This window comes from Carcharhinus amblyrhynchos, chromosome 16, assembly GCF_965287045.1.
Source record: "Carcharhinus amblyrhynchos chromosome 16, sCarAmb.v2.hapA, whole genome shotgun sequence".
Lineage (NCBI taxonomy): Eukaryota > Metazoa > Chordata > Chondrichthyes > Carcharhiniformes > Carcharhinidae > Carcharhinus > Carcharhinus amblyrhynchos.
The window spans coordinates 46,724,056-46,735,554 of NC_137339.1; positions in this window are offsets into that span (position 1 = coordinate 46,724,056).

Here is an 11,499-nt window from a genome sequence, read left to right on the forward strand (position 1 = left end):
AGTCACTATCGTATCTGCTTCCGCTACTTCCCCTGGCAGCGAACTCCACGCACCCACCACCCTCTATGCAAAAAAAATTGCCTCGTACATCTCCTTTAAATTCTGTCCCTTGTACCTCAAACCTATGCCCCCTTGTATTTGACTCTTCTACCATAACTATTCACTCTGTTCCTGCCCCTTATAATCTTGTAGACTTCTATCAGGTTGCCCCTCAACCCCCATAATTCCAATGAAAACAAACAAGGTTTCTCCAAGCACTCCTCATAGCTAATGCCCTCCATGCCAGGCAACATCCTGATAAATATTTTCTGTACTTCCCCAAAGTCTCCATATCCTTCTGGTAGTGTGGTGACCAGAATTGAACACTATATTCCAAATGCGGCCTAAGATTTTATAAAACGACAACATGACTTCTCAAGTTTTAAACTCAGTGCCTCGGCCGATGAATGCAAGCATGCCATATGCTTTCTTGACTGTCTTCTCCATCTGCGTTGCCACTTCCAGTGACCCAGATCCCTCTGCCTATCAATACTCTTGAGGTTTCTGCCATTTACTATATATTTCCCATCTGTAATAGATCTTCCAAAATGTATTGCCTCACATTTCTCTGGATTAAATTCCATCTGCCATCTCTCCGCCCAGGTCTCCAACTGATCTATATTGTGCTGTATCCTATAATGATCCTCATCACTATTCGCAATTCCACCAACCTTCGTGTCGTCCACAAACTTATTAATCAAACCAATTACATTTTCCTTCAAATCATTCATATATATATGTGTATATTACAAACAGCAAAGGTCCCAGCACTGAACCCTGAGGAACAGCACTAGTCACAGCCCTCTATTCAAGAACACACCCTTCCACTGTTACTGTTACTGTCTTCTATGACTGTATCCATCTTGCCAGCTCGCCTCTGACCCCACGCAACTTCATCTTCAGTGCCAGTCTACCATGAGGGACCTTGTCAAAGGCTTTACTGAAGTCCTTGTAGACAACATCCACTGCTCTACCCATATCAATTGGTTCAAGGTAGCTAAAGGAATGGCTGCCAATAGTGGAGTGATGAAAATTGAAGAGCCACAGGAGGCCAGAATAGGAAGAGCACAGATATCTTGGAAGGTTGTTGGGCAAGAAAGGGTAACAAAGCAAGAGAAGTGTGAGGCCCTGGAGGATTTGAACACAAACTCCTGGACCAGAACCCAATACACCAAGCAAAGGAGTGACGATCACAATTAGTTCAATTCAACAAATAGAAATTAATTTGACAATATATGTTTGACAAACCTACCAATGAACAACAAGCTATACAAACTGTCCAATGAGGTCACTCAGTCAATATTCAAACTTACTTTGTTGTGCATTTTGATTTATAGAGTCATAGAGTCATAACATGGAAAGAGGCCCTTCAGCCCAACTTGTCCATGTCACCCCTTTTTTTAATCACTAAGTTAGTCCCAATTGGCCACATTTGGTCTATATCCCTGTTATCGGACAACAAATTTTATGAAATTGGGCACACAAAATGGAAGCAGACTAAAGTTACCCTCAGAGCCTCTCCACTAAAAATCACAAAGTAACAGACACTGATCAGTAGGCAAGAGCATGCTTTTAGAATGCAAATGAGGGCTAGCACGTAAGGAAAGCTGGACAGGATGGCACCTACAGGAACTAAATCTCCACCCCATCAAAATCAGCACTTTTAAAACAGTCAAACAACCCATGGAGACACCTAAAATTAGCATAGTTAAAGAAACATTCCTGGCCCGTCAAAATCCCTTTTGAGATCAATGACACACCTATGGTTCAAACCCCGGAGATTCTCGACAATTAAATAACCAATCAGACAAAACAATTAACACACACCTAAAACAATTTCCTCAATGCTTGGAAACATCGAGACAGGATGGCTAAGGCCGAATACTGTAAATAAAGTATTTGCATTTGAATCGCATACTGCACTGAAGTTCAGGTATAACTATAGCCTGCTGCGAGGGACGGGCAGAGCGCTTTCAGGACAGTCCGATTGTATGTCCTGACTGTGCTTCTCCGTCGATGTAAAAGAAAATAAAGCTGTGCCGTTACTGAACTTCACCCTGAGTCCGTAGTGGTCGTTTCGCCCGCTCGCGCTAACATCCCTCTAAAGCCATCTTATCCATGTAACTGTCCACATGCTTTTTAAGAGACAAAACTGTATCCACCTCTACTACTACTCTGGCAGCTTGTTCCGGACACTCACCACCCACTGTGTGAAAAAATTGCCCTTCTGGACCCTTTAGTATCTCTCCCCTTCACCTTAAACCTGTGCCCCCTAGTTTTAGACTCCCCTACCTTTGGAAAAAGATATTGACTATCTCGCTGATTTATGCCCCTCATTATTTTATAGACCTCTATAAAATCACCCCTAAGCCTTCTATGCTCCAGAGAAAAAAGTCCCAGTCTATCCAGCCTCTTCTTATTACTCAAATCACCAAGTCCCGGTAGCATCCTCGTAAATCTCTTCTGCACTCCTTCTAGTTTAATAATGCTATTTCTCTAGTAGGGTGACCAGAACTGTATACAGTATTCCAAGTGTTGTCCCACCACTGTCTTGTACAACTGCATCAAGACATCCCAATTCCCATATTCAGACCTTTCTGACCAATGAAATCAAGGATGCTGAAAGCCTTCTTCACCACTCTGTCCACCTGTGACTCTACTTTCAAGGAGCTATGAACCTGTACCCCTAGATCTCTTTGTTCTATAACTCTTCCCAACGCCCTACCATTAACTGAGTAAATCCTGCCCTGGTTCAATCTACCAAAATGCATCATCTCGCATTTAGCTAAATTAAACTCCACCTGCCATTCATCTGCCCACTGGCCCAATTGATCAAGATCCCGCAGCAATCCTCGAAAACCTTCTTCACTGTCCACTATGCCAACAATCTTGGTGTCATCTGCAAACTTACTAACAATTCCTCCTAAATTCTCATCCAAATCATCAACATAAATGACAAACAGTGGACCCAGCACTGATCCTTGAAGCACACTGCTGGTCACAAGCCTCCAGTCTGAAAAACAACCCTCCCCAACCACCCTCTGTCTTCGGTCATCCAGCCAATTTTGTATTTATTTGGCCACCTCACCCTGAATCCCATGAGATCACGACAGATCAGCCATGATCTTATTGAATGGCGGGGCAGGCTCGAAGGGCTGGATGGTCTACTCCTGCTCCTATTTCTTATGTTCTTATTCTCATGTAACTTATGATAAACTTAGAAAGTAAATTATTTTCATTGTAACAAACTATTCCTTATTGTTACTGATGATCCCTGCAGCAAGGATTTCCACTATAAGGAGCCATTGGATGGGATTCTGCTTTATTTTCGGAATTATCTTGGACTTTACTAAATGAAATGGCTCAACCCACCGCAGGACTTGTAATATACTAGTGTCGCACAATGTAACTTGCAGCAACAATTTATGTAGCATCTTTAATGTAGAAAAATACCCCAAGGCATTTTCCAGAAGTGTAATCAGAAAAGAAATTGACGTGAAGCCAAAGAAGGAGCTATATCAAGAGATGTAATTGACAGTTTGGTGAAAGTGGTGGATTTTATGAAGGGAACTAAAGGACAAGTAACAGAGAGATTTGGTGGAAATTTTGGATCTTTGGCCTAAATGGTTGGCAAAAAAAGTTTGGTGGCTGCAGGAAGCCAGTGCTGGAAAAAGCATTGGATTAGTAAATTTTGAAAGTAACAGAAGTATGAATGTGAGTCGTAGCAGCCAATAAATTGAGGCAAGAATAGGAAGGTTGATATAATGAAGGTGGAAATCAGTAGTTTTTGTGATGGCCAGAAAAGATATGGGGTTGGAAGCTTAGTTTTGGGTCAAATAGGACATTGAAATTGTGATCAATAAGCACGACAGTGCCCAGAAAGTACTGATGCAACCAAATGAATGTGGTGTGGTAGTCTTAAGTCCAAAAATCATAGAATCCCAAAGGTGCAAAAGGAGGCCATTTGGTCCATCAAGCCTGCACCAATAACAATCCCATCCAGGCCCTATCCCTGTATTTAACCCTCATATTTACCCTGCTAATTCCACCAACACTAAGGGGCAATTTATCATGCCCAGTCAACCTAATCCGCACATCTTTGGATTGTAGGAGGAAACCGGAGCACCCAGAGGTAACCCAGACGAAGTAACAACTGTTGTTACAACTTGTCACAATCTGTCTGCTAGATTAATGGAATATAAAACATGCATTGGTGTTTTTGGGACTGTGAGGGGATTAAGATGAGGAGAAACCTGTTATAGAACATTACAGCGCAGTACAGGCCCTTCGGACCTTGATGTTGCGCCGACCTATGAAACTTGGTTGGATGAAAGGATCTTTCAGGATTAGTAATAAGGGTTTGAGGCAGGTCATTCTACACAGGTTGAAGACCTGAATTGTTCCCTGGGCTTTAGTCTTACTAATAGTGAAGTATCAGACACTTGTTGCATTTTGATACCAACATTTCATAGTTATTTTCTCTTTGCTTCAACATTAGTGGTTATGTAACTCTTTAAGAACCAACACAGATATATCTCAGCCAGTGTAACTTTCTAAGAGTCAAAAAGAATACTGGTTTGACTGACTTTCTGACTTTAAGTCTAGGGTGAGTCACAACTCCTGTTAGCTCAAGAACAGGGAAACATAAACTATTCTCAGCAACTCCAACCCCTGCAACAGTTTCCATTCTCTGTCCTCATGCTCAAACTGATAATCTTTAGTGCCCTTTTCAATCCTGAGTAAACACTGAGCCCTATACCCTGTCAATAACTAAGGTAGTTTGCTTCCATTTCTTTAACATCGCCTCCATCCTTCTTATCCTTTGGTCCTTTTGCTATTGAAACCCTATGTGTCTTCAGCACTTCCAGACCCAACTACTCCAGCATTTTCCTTGCTGACCTCCCATCCTTTACTTTCAATGGTACCTTTTCCAAATCTCTGGATATATCTTGATGCACCAATGTACTAACCAATCACCCCATCCTCACTGCCTACAATGGTTCCCCATCTCTCAATACATTCGGCTAGATTTTCAAATGCCAGTAAGAGCAGGAACATTATGTGCACAATTGGAAAGTTATGTTCTGAGAGGATGATTTCACGGCCTCTGAAATGAAATGCAGCTTTCAAAGCAAGGGCAGGAAGGGGATTCTGAAACCTGATGTTTCCAATTAAATGCTTATTGAGCTCATTGAAACCTGCGAATTCATAAAAATAAAATTACTAATTGAAAAAAATGTCTGGCACTAGAAGGAATTTAAAAGTTTAAAAAAGGGTATCCTGAAATAATGTGTGAAATCAACAACAAAGAAACTGACAGTCTGCAAAGTGCCCTGATGTGGAAAAAAACAGATAAATGCCTGTAATAGTTTGGAAAAATAAGTGAGAAGTTCTCAAAAGGTTTCAAAAAAATCACAGCCATGATTCGCAGTCTTTCCCAAAAGATCACATGGGGAAAATACAGAGGTTCAATCCGCAGCTGCAGAGATAGGAGACTGAAAAAAAAGTGACAGTTTTAAAACTTCAAGAACTTCAAGTGACAACTCATTTAAAGCACACCACAGCAACTAAAAAGACGAAACAAAAGGTTAGAAATTTCCATACTTACAGGACCAATGGGACATTTTGATGAGACCGTTTGAACTGTGGACCCCTACTCTGAACATTTTGAGTTTGTTTTGCAAATGGAATTGAAAATGATAGAAAGGTGGAAACTTTCTTAAGTGTGATGAGATTAAAACCTTTAGCTTACTAAGAAGCCTGACAAACCTGGCACAAAATCAGAAGGACATTGTAAAAGTCCTGGAGACACATTTTTCCTCTAAGCTTCTTATCATAGCAAAACAATTTAGGATTCACAAAAGAAACGAAGAAGACAGAGAAATAATTGCAGAGTATACTCACTGAACATTGTGAATTTAATGAAGTACTGAACAATATTCATGACAGATTGGTCTGTGGTTTTCACAATGAAGCAGTCTAGAAACACTTTGTGCAAGAGGCTAACCTCACACTGCTAAAAGCTGTAGAGATTGCAGTCTCTATATAGCTGGCTGCAAAAGGCGTACTGCAGCTGAATACATCAACTCAATTGCCTAATATAACAACTGGTTATGCACACAAGATAGGAAGCAGCCATGAATGTTATCACTGTGGAAAACCTGGTCACCATCCACCTGAATGTTGGTTCACATACCTTGAATGTCATCAGTGTGGCAAGAAGAGACACGTTGACTGTGCATGTAAAAACAAAAAAGAGACATTGAATCTGAAAAGCAAACCAGAGGAAAAGTCATCTGACACTGATATAACAAAAATAATCTGCATCTCATACAGGAAGAACAGGAGGACCAGAGTGGCACTGAATCTGAAAACGAAGGGCTCCTCCACATTTTGTCAGTGGCAGGTAGGACACAGAGCTATTGCATAACATCGCTGCTGGAGGGCAAATCATTTTGTATGGAACTGCATACAGGGCAGCAGTTTCTCTGGTGCCAGATTCTATGCATAAGGAAAGCTTAAACATCTTCCCTTGACATCTTTCAATAGGGTAGAAAGTCAATCTGCTCAATTCAAACACAAAGCCTTGGGGATCATCTTTGGAAACCAGAAATTTCACCAGCATCGGTTTGGATGGAAATTCACGCTCCCGACTGATCTACAATCTCAATATTCAATCCACATACACACTTTACTTCATTAGGTGCAAGTGGAATTGACGTTGAGCATTCACACATATGATATAAAATATTGAGGAAACCAATGTTGGACCAATTGCATTTCAGAACACTGTGGAATTGTTTGCATGAAAGAAATCTCAAGAAGGTAGTCTAGACTGGGCCAAGACTTTGAAGTCAAGGCAAAATCTTATTCTTCATGACAGAGTCTGAGGAACACGCCTCATTTGGCATTCTTCCGTCCATGGGGTTGGTCAGCAAACACTTGGCAGTGCATCCATGTCAAGTTTGATGGTCCATTTGAAGGAATAATGTTCATGGTGGTGATGGATACTCATTCCAAATGGACAGATATTTCAGTGATGTTTTCTATTACTGCTGAGAGTACAATTCAAAGGCTAAGAGAAATGCTCAATCGTTCTGATACCAGAATGTCCTGTGACACACAATGAACCTACCAATGATATGGGGCAGAACAGAAATTATTATGGAACCAAAGGTACAGTCTGCTAAGCTACTACTGCTTTTTGTGAAAGGCAACTACCCAGCTTTAGTTGGATGATCATGGCTGGAGAAGATGCCATTTAACTGGGATGAAGTACATAATAGCATTGCAATGGATGAAATTGGTCTGACAGCTATTACACAAACACAGGAGATTTGGGAAGAATGAAGGGAATTATGCTAGAATTGAATATCAAAGCTGACTCTGAGCCAAAATTTCTGAAGGCCAGAATTGTGCCTTATGTTGAAGCTGACTGGAGCATCTGGTCAAGATTGGAGTTTTGGTACCTGTCCCCCATCATGAATGGGCAACACCCATCATCATTTCACTGCTCAAGAAAGACAGCCCAATGTGCATCAATGGGGATTTCAATGTTATTGTTAACTCAGTGTTGTGTGCTGAATAATGTTCCAGGGTTGAGTGCAGGGCCAGGGAGATCGTGTCTGCTGTGGACCTGTCGCGACGGTGGGCAGGTAGGGGTGTGGGTGTGTGTGTTTGCATGAGACTAACGTGTTAATTCAAGATAAGTGCATGAAAATAAATAAGCTTTGTATTAAACTCACAAAAAGCTGGCTGCTGAATTATTTAATTGGAATGCACACTCCAAGTGTAGGAAAGGACACACCACTTTGCAAAACGCACTGATTTTGGACAGTAAGAAAGAAAATACATTATATCTATGACAGAATTGTGAACTTCATGAGGGTTTAAATATATCAGAGTAAACATGCCAAATCTGACTTTAAAGGATATTTGAACAACAGGGGAAAGTGACATAGCCAAATTTATTGAATACAGGCGAAAGGGATGACAGAAGTAAGCTATGTAAATACTAACAATGGAAAACAAGATGGCTGACTTTGACATAAAAGCATTCCTGCAATAGGAAGACCTAACTTTGGCTGAATTAGTGTCCCTAACGTTGGGAAAACCATATCTTCACAAACTGTATTTGTCTTTTAAAATATGAAAGGGCACAGTTTTGATAACCCCAGGACTTGCATGTGGAATCACTGATTGTCCTGTCTGTAGAATTCATAGAATATGAACTCCCTGGTGATTGGTAATTATCTTAGCAGGTGGAGCTTGTATACCAAGCCCTTTATAAAGCAGGTCCCTGAGTGGGTCTATTATTTTATTTTCTCAGTTGGGACCTGTTTGTGGTTTTGCTTTACTTTATTGTGTGCAATGAAGCACTGTTCTTTTACAGCTGACTCCTGGATTTATTAGAAGCATTATTTGGACTCTTAGATTTTATTACAGATGGTCATAAGTTCATCTTAGACTATCAACAAGCTCTATTTCTTATGTTCTTATGTTTTTTCTATAAAATCACATGATTTCAGCTATCTGATTAGCATGCTACTTAAGGAAAATACAATTATTTTAACTGGGAAAACTGGTTTATTGGTAAAAGCTAATGATTTACTGGAAATAGCCTGAGAGAGAAGCTTTAAGTTTTAAGCCTCTGTTTTGGGGAATAAGAGAAAAAGAAGGCTGTCTTAACTTGCTCACTCTTTATCTTGCCTGAAATTCCATGTGTGGTTATTAACCTACAACCAGAGAATCCTCATCTGTGTATGTCTGCATTTGGAAACTTGCAAAGCTAGATATATATCCTCCATGTTGAAGCTCCGTTGGTAAGACCCTCCAAACATCTACTAAGCCCAGTGACTTATCTTCACACAATGGAAGTCCAAATCAACAGTGTCAAAACCCTGCAAACTTTATCCGTCATTTTATAAAGCCTATTCTCCAAACCTCATCTCTGTCGGGACCCTAGTCAGAATTCTCTAATGCCAGACCACCACTGCCAGTGATAATGGAGAATTTGGTGCTCCACCAAATCTCTATTCGCAGCAGCGGTACCAGAAAATCCTAGCCGCGGGCAAGGTAGGAGAATTCCAGCCCCTATTATGTTTGTTTGTGAGTATGTGTGCATGCTGGGTTTTTTTAAAAAGGGATAGATAGTTATACTTCCAGAAAGTTAACTGTGCGTTAACCAACTCTTACAACTTGTTTCAAAAAATATATTTTTAATGTAATTATTGAATCATTCAGACTTCATTGAAAGAAGGCTGGTTTAAGTTTCTTTTATTCTGCATATAACAGCAGTGAAGATAAATAATTAACAATTTTGGTGGTGACGAGCACTCAGATCCTGCGCAGATCAGCTGGCGGGGGTATTTGTAGACATCGTCAAGCTCTCTTCACAACAACCTGAGATCCCTATCTGCTTCAACAAGATGACCATCATCCTGGTAGCAAAGAAAAGCCAAGCAGCATGCCTTAATGACTATTGTCCACTGGCTCTAACATCCTTCATTATAAAGTACTTTGAAAGGCTAGTCATGGCACGAATCAATTCCAGCCTCCTAGACTGCCTGGATCCACTACAGTTTGCCTACCATTACAAAAGGTCCACAGCAGACACCTTCCACCTGGCCCAGCTCTCAACCCTGGAACACCTAGATAACAAAGACGCCTATGTAAGACTCCTATTTATTGACTACAGCTCAGTCATCAACAACATTATTCCTACGAAACTCATCTCCAAATTCCATGGCTTTGGCCTCATCTCCTCCCTCTGCAACTGGATCCTGAACCTCCTAATCCATAGACCACAATCAGTAAAAGTAGGCCAGGGTGCCTCCACAATCATCCGCAACACTGGTGCCCCACAAGGTTGTGTTCTCAATGCCCTACTACACACCTAGTGATTGTGAGGCCAAATTGCCCTTCAACTCAATTTTCAAGTCTGCTAATGACACCTCCGTAATGGGTCAGATCTCAAACAACGATAAGACAGAATACAGGAATGAGATTGAGAATCTGGTGATCTGGTGCAGCAACAATAATCTCTCCCTCAATGTTAACAAAATAAAGGAGATTGTCATTGACTTCAGGAAGCATAAAGAAGAACATGCTCCTGTCTATATCAATGGGGTCGAAGCAGAAATGTTCGAGAACTTCAAGTTTTTAGGTGTCCAGATCACCAACGACCTGTCCTGGTCCCCCCATGCCGACAGTATAGTTAAGAAAGCCCACCACACCTCTACTTTCTGAGAAAACTAAGGAAATTTGGCATGTCAGCTACAACTATCACCAACTTTTACAGATGCACCATAGAAAGCATTCTTTCTGATTGTATCACAGCTTGGTATGGCTCCTGCTCTGCACAAGGCTGCAAGAAACTACAAAAGGTTGTGAGTGTAGCCCAATCAATCACACCAACCAGCCTCCCATCCATTGACTCTGTCTACACTTGCCGCTGCCTCGGCAAAACAGCCAGCATAACTAAGGACCCCATGACCCCTGGACATTCTCTCTTCCACCTTCTACTGTCAGGAAAAAGATACAAAAGTCTGAGATCACGTACCAACCGACTCATGAACAGCTTCTTTCCTGCTGCCATCAGACTTTTGAATGGACTTACCTTTCATTAAGCTGATCTTTCTCTGCACTGTAACATTACATTCTGTACTCTCTCCATTCCTTCTCTACGAACAGTATGCTTTGTCTGTATAGCATGCAAGAAACAATACTTTTTACTGTATGTTAATTCATGTGACAATAATAAATAAAATCAAATTGAAAGGTAAACTTGTTTGGAGTGACCTGCAGGATAGTAGGACTGGATAAACTGTACAATCTTCCTATTCCAGTTGTAACACTAACTAAGGAACAGCTAAAGCCATAGCTAAGTAGATAGATCCTAATACACAAAATAAAGCACAGAAGCTTAAGGTATAAAGATGATGGAGAGCCTCTTGCCCTCATCCCAAACTTGGAAAAGGTTCGAGGTACAGAACCTAAAACAGACCAAATCAAAGTTGGCTAGAAGAACAGAAGCTAGAGTTCAAATTTCAGGTTAAAAAAGAGGATTTTGAAAGCAGGAAAAAAAAAGTGAGCATCAGCTGGAACAGCTCATGAAAGAATTACAAGCACAAAAGCATTGGGAACAATTGCAGATTGAAGCAGTCAGGGACAACCTGTCTTTACCTAGTGAAAACACTGCTGGTAATTCAACCATGCCTAGCTCAGAAACAAGATTTAATTTCTAAAGGTAATCCCAATTATCCCCAGATTTGAACCAAAGGATGTGGAGACCTTCTTCACAGGCCTTTGAGAATCTGGGAGATCAGTTAAAATGACCAGCAGAGTCTTTGACTCTCCGAATGCAAGATGAGCTGATAGGAAAGCCTGCAAAGTTTATTCCATGCTGCCTGCAGACAGCTCTGCAAGCTACAAACAAGGGGTAAGTGTTACACTATATGT